This window comes from Arachis duranensis, chromosome 10 (assembly GCF_000817695.3).
Source record: "Arachis duranensis cultivar V14167 chromosome 10, aradu.V14167.gnm2.J7QH, whole genome shotgun sequence".
In the NCBI taxonomy this organism is placed as follows: Eukaryota; Viridiplantae; Streptophyta; class Magnoliopsida; order Fabales; family Fabaceae; genus Arachis; species Arachis duranensis.
In genome coordinates, this window is record NC_029781.3 from 75,286,883 (window position 1) to 75,292,942 (window position 6,060).

Here is a 6,060-nt window from a genome sequence, read left to right on the forward strand (position 1 = left end):
CTTCTCTCTAGAATTAGGATTAGGTTTAGGTTAATCTCTCTTCTTAGATCTAGGATTAATTCATGCTTTAATTCATTTTTTCTTTATCAATTCTTACTATTCTCTTCTTCCTCTCTCTAGTTATGTACTTTAATTCTTGCAATTCTTCATTTTGTTGTGGATCTAATGTTTTCCTTTTGTTTTCTTTCAATAATGTAATTTGAGGTAATTCATGATAATTGTGAGTTCCTTGATTGTTGTTGTTAATATTTTTGCATTCAATTGTAGGTAGAATTCATTCTTATTGTGATTTACTATATTTCTCTTTTGTACCTTCCAAGTGTTTGATGAAATGCTTGGGAGAATGTTAGAATAGAATTTTATGTTCTTGGCTTGGGAAGATAACTTAGGAACTCTTGAGTTACTAATATCCAAGTGATTGATAGTTGATAGCCATTGACTCTATCCTTCATTAATTCAATTAGTGAACTAGGATTTATGGACTTGGATTGATATAACTCACTTGACTTTCCTTTGCTATTAGCTAGAGGATGACTTAGTGAGATTGATCCTTGCTACTATCATGATTGTGATTAGTGATAATGATATAGGTCCTTGATCGTCAAACCTTGCCAAGACCATTTTGTTAATAAAATTTCATTTCCATTTACTTTTCATATTTCTCATCTAAAACCCCAAAATAAACAAGTCCGTAACCAATAACGAGAACACTACCCTGCAAGTCCTTTGAGAGACGACCCAGATTTTAGGGGTTTGTACTTGTGACAAACAAAATTTTTGTATGAAAGGATTATTGTTGGTTTGGCGACTACACTTTACAACGAGATTTCATTAGTGAAATTCTAAACCGTCAAAAATCTAAATATCAAAATGGCGTCGTTGTAGTATAGTGGTGAGTATTCCCGCCTGTCACATGGGTGACTCGGGTTCGATCCCCGGCAACGGCGCCATTTTGATGATTAGATTTTTGATGGTTTAGAATTTCACTAATGAAATCTAGTTGTAAATTATAGTCTCCAAACCAACAATAATCCTTTCATACAAAAATTTTGTTTGTCACAAGTACAAACCCCTAAAATCTATAAACCGAAGTATTTAAACCTCGGGTCATCTGGTTGACGAAATTGTGATCATCAACAATGGCTCCAAAGACTTGGTGCTCTCAAACATAAATCACACTTTGTCACAACTCCGCACAACTAACCAGCAAGTGTACTGGGTCGTCCAAGTAATACCTTACGTGAGTAAGGGTCGATCCCACAGAGATTGTTGGTATGAAGCAAGCTATGGTCATCTTGTAAATCCCAGTCAACCAGATTCAACTATATTAAGAGATTATTGGATTTTTGAATAATAATAATAAATTTAAACAGAAAATAAAGATAGAGTTACTCATGTAATTCAATGGTGGGAGTTTCAGATAAGTGTCTGGAGATGCTTGTCCCTGTTGGATCTCTGCTTTCCTACTGCCTTCCTTCAATCCTTCTGGTCCAAATGCTCTGTCATGGCACGGCTAATCATCTGTCGGTTCTTGATCATGTTGGAATAGAATCCCTTGATTCTTTTGCGTTTGTCATCACGCCCAACAATCGCGAGTTTGAAGCTCGTCACAGTCATTCAATCCCGTAATCCTACTTGGAATACCACAAAAAAGGTTAGACTTTTCGGATTCCCATGAATGCCTCCATCAGTTCTAGCTTATACCACGAAGATTTTGATTAAGGAATCCAAGAGATATGTTCCCGGTCTAAAGTAGAACGGAAGTGTTGTCAGTCACGCGTTCATTGGTGAGAATGATGATGAGTGTCACGGATCATCACATTCATCATGTTGAAGTGCAACGAATATCTTAGAATAAGAACAAGCGGAATTGAATAGAAAATAGTAGTAATTGCATTGAAACTTGAGGTACAGCAGAGCTCCACACCCTTAATCTATGGTGTGTAGAAACTCCACCGTTGAAAATATATAAGTGATGAAGGGTTCAGGCAAGGCCGAATGGCCAGCCCCCAAAACGTGGTCAAAAGATCAAAAATACAATCAAAGACCAAAGATGTCTAATACACTAGTAAAAAGTTCTATTTATACTAAACTAGCTACTAGGGTTTACAGAAGTAAGTAATTGATGCATAAATCCACTTTCGGGGCCCACTTGGTGTGTTTTTGGGATGAGCTTGATCTTTACACGAGCTGAGGCTTATCTTGGAGTTGACGCCAAGTTGTAATGTGTTTTTGGCGTTCAACTCTGGTTCGTGACGTGTTTCTGGCGTTTGACTCCAGAATGCAGCATGGAACTGGCGTTGAGCGCCAATTTACGTCGTCTAATCTCGAATAAAGTATGGACTATTATATATTGCTTGAAAGATCTGGATGTCTAATTTCCAACGCCATTGTGAGCACGCTATTTGGAGTTCTGTAGCTCAGAAAATCCATTTCGAGTGCAGGGAGGTTAGAATCCAACAGCATCAGCAGTCCTTTGTCAGCCTTTTTATCAGAGTTTTGCTCAGGTCCCTCAATTTTAGTCAGAAAATACCTGAAATCACAGAAAAACACACAAACTCATAGTAAAGTCTAGAAATGTGAATTTTACATAAAAACTAATGAAAACATCCCTAAAAGTAGCTAGATCCTACTAAAAATTACCTAAAAACAACGCCAAAAAGTGTATAAATTATCCGCTCATCACAACACCAAACTTAATTTGTTGCTTGTCCCCAAGCAACTGAAAATCAATTAGGATAAGAAGAAGAGAATATACTATAAATCCCAAAATATCAATGAATATTAATTCTAATTAGATGAGCGGGACTTGTAGCTTTTTGCTTTTAACAGTTTTGGCATCTCACTTTCTCCTTTGAAGTTTAGAATGATTGGCATCTATAGGGACTTAGAATTTCAGATAGTGTTATTGATTCTCCTAGTTAAGTATGTTGATTCTTGAACACAGCTACTTTTATGAGTCTTGGCCGTGGCCCTAAGCACTTTGTTTTCTAGTATTACCACCAGATACATAAATGCCATAGACACATAGCTGGGTGAACCTTTTCAGATTGTGACTCAGCTTTGCTAAAGTCCCCAGTTAGAGGTGTCCAGAGTTCTTAAGCACACTCTTTTTGCTTTGGATCACGACTTTAACCACTCAGTCTCAAGCTTTTCACTTGGACCTGCATGCCACAAGCACATGGTTAGGGACAACTTGATTTAGCCGCTTAGGCCTGGATTTTATTTCTTTTGGCCCTCCTATTCATTGATGCTCAAAGCCTTGGATCCTTTTTTACCCTTGCCTTTTGGTTTTAAGGGCTATTGGCTTTTTCTACTTGCTTTTTATTTTCTTTTTTGCCATTTTTTTCATAAGCTTTTATTTTTTTCACTGCTTTTTCTTGCTTCAAGAATCAATTTTCATGATTTTTCAGATTATCAATAGCATTTCTCTTTGTTCATTATTCTTTTAAGAGCCAACAATTTTAACATTCATAAACAACAAGATCAAAAAATATGCACTGTTTAAGCATTCATTCAGAAAACAAAAAGTATTTTCACCACATCAATATAATTAAACTAAATTCAAGGATAATTTCGAAATTCATGTACTTCTTGTTCTTTTGAATTAGAAACATTTTTCATTTAAGAGAGGTGAAAGGATTCATGGAATTATTCATAGCCTTAAGACATAGTTACTACATACTAATGATCATGTAATAAAGACACAAAACATAAACACACATATAGCATAAAAACCGAAAAACAAAAAAAAAGGAACAAGGAATGATTCCACCTTAGTGATGGTGGCGCCTTCTTGAAGGACCAATGGTGCTTTGAGCTCCTCTATGTCTCTTCCTTGCTTTTGTTGCATGATCCCTAGTGATTTTGGTGCTCCTATCCTTAGTTGCTCGCAATAATTGTATGGAGGAAAATGTATCTCCTGAGGTATCTCAGAGATTTCTTGATGAGGGAATTCCTCATGCTCTCTTGATGTGCAGTCAAATGCTCTTCTACTGAGCTATGGACGCTTGAGATGAATCTCTCCATCTCCCATAACTCGGAGGTGGAAAAAAATTTTTTGTCTTCTCTTTTCTCTTTTTTTTTTGAGGTTTCTCTGGCCTTAGGTGCCATCAATGGTTATGGAAAAACAAAAAAGCTATGCTTTTACCATACCAAACTTAGAATGTTGCTCGCCCTCGAGCAAAGAAGAAAGAATGGAAGGAAAAGAAGAGATGGAGGAGAGGGAGAGATGTGTATGTTTCGGCCATATGGGTGGGATTGGGTGGGAAAGAGATGGATGGATGTGAGTGGTGAAGAGGTGATGGGGAAGAGGGATTAAGGTGATTGGTGAAGAAGAGAGAAGGTGAGTTGAGGTAGGTAGGGATCCTGTGTGGTCCACAGATCCTGAGGTGTCAAGGATTTACATCCCTGTGCCAATTAGGCATGTAAAATGCCTTTGCATGTAATTCTGGCTTTTAAACGCCGAAGTGATGCATGTTCTGGGCGTTCAACGCCCATGTGCAGCATGTTTTTGGCGTTGAACGCCAGTTCCATGCTTGTTTCTGGCATTCAGCGCCAGCTCTCCTCAGGGTGCATTCCTGGCGTTTAAACGCCAAGATGTTGCTTGTTTCTGGCATTCAACGCCAGATCCATGCTCTGTTCTGGCGTTGAACGCCAGCTAAATGCTCCTTACTGGCCTTTAAACGCCAGTAAGTCCTTCCTCCAGGGTGTGATTTTTCTGCTGCTATTTTTTATTCTGTTTTTAATTTTTGTATTTATTTTGTGACTCCACATGATCATGAACCTAATAAAACATAAAAGAATAATAAAAAGAAAAATAAAATTAGATAAATAAAAATTGGGTTGCCTCCCAATAAGCGCTTCTTTAATGTCAATAGCTTGACAGTGAGCTCTCATGGAGCTTCACAGATGTTCAGAGCATTGATGGGACCTTCCAACACCAAACTTAGAGTTTGAATGTGGGGGTTCAACACCAAACTTAGAGTTTGGTTGTGGCCTTCCAACACCAAACTTAGAGTTTGACTGTGGGGGCTCTGTTTGACTCTGTACTGAGAGGAGCTCTGCATGCTTACCCTCCTTTGTTACAGAAGGATAGCCATGTGCCTTAAACACAAGGTAGTCCCCATTCAATTGAAGGACTAATTCTCCTCTGTTAACATCTATCACAGCTTCTGCTGTGGCTAGGAAAGGTCTTCCAAGGATGATGCATTCATCCTCCTCCTTCCTGGTATCTAAGATAATGAAATCAGCAGGCCAACACGTCCTCTACCAATCCATAAGCTTGTCTTATTGACTTGTCTGTCATTTGTAATGAGAATATGGCAGGCTATACCTCAATGATCCCCAGTTTCTCCATTACAGAGAGTGGCATAAGATTTATACCTGACCCCAGGTCACACAGAGCTTTTTCAAAGTTTCTCCATACTCGAACAATTCGCTGCAACGGCGCCAAAAACATGGTGGACAAAATTGTGATCATCAACAATGGCTCCAAAGACTTGGTGCTCTCAAACATAAATCACACTTTGTCACAACTCCGCACAACTAACCAGCAAGTGTACTGGGTCGTCCAAGTAATACCTTACGTGAGTAAGGGTCGATCCCACAGAGATTGTTGGTATGAAGCAAGCTATGGTCATCTTGTAAATTCCAGTCAGGCGGATTCAACTATATTAAGAGATTATTGGATTTTCGAATAATAATAATAAATTTAAACAGAAAATAAAGATAGAGTTACTAATGCAATTCAATGGTGGGAATTTCAGATAAGTGTCTGGAGATGCTTGTCCCTGTTGGATCTCTGCTTTTCTACTGCCTTCCTTCAATCCTTATTACTCCTTTCCATGACAAGATGTATGTAGGGCATCACCGTTGTCAATGGCTACATCCCATCCTCTCAGTGAAAATGGTCCAAATGCTCTATCATAGCACGGCTAATCATCTGTCGGTTCTCGATCATGTCGGAATAGAATTCCTTGATTCTTTTGCGTTTGTCATCACGCCCAACAATCGCGAGTTTGAAACTCATCACAGTCATTCAATCCCGGAATCCTACTT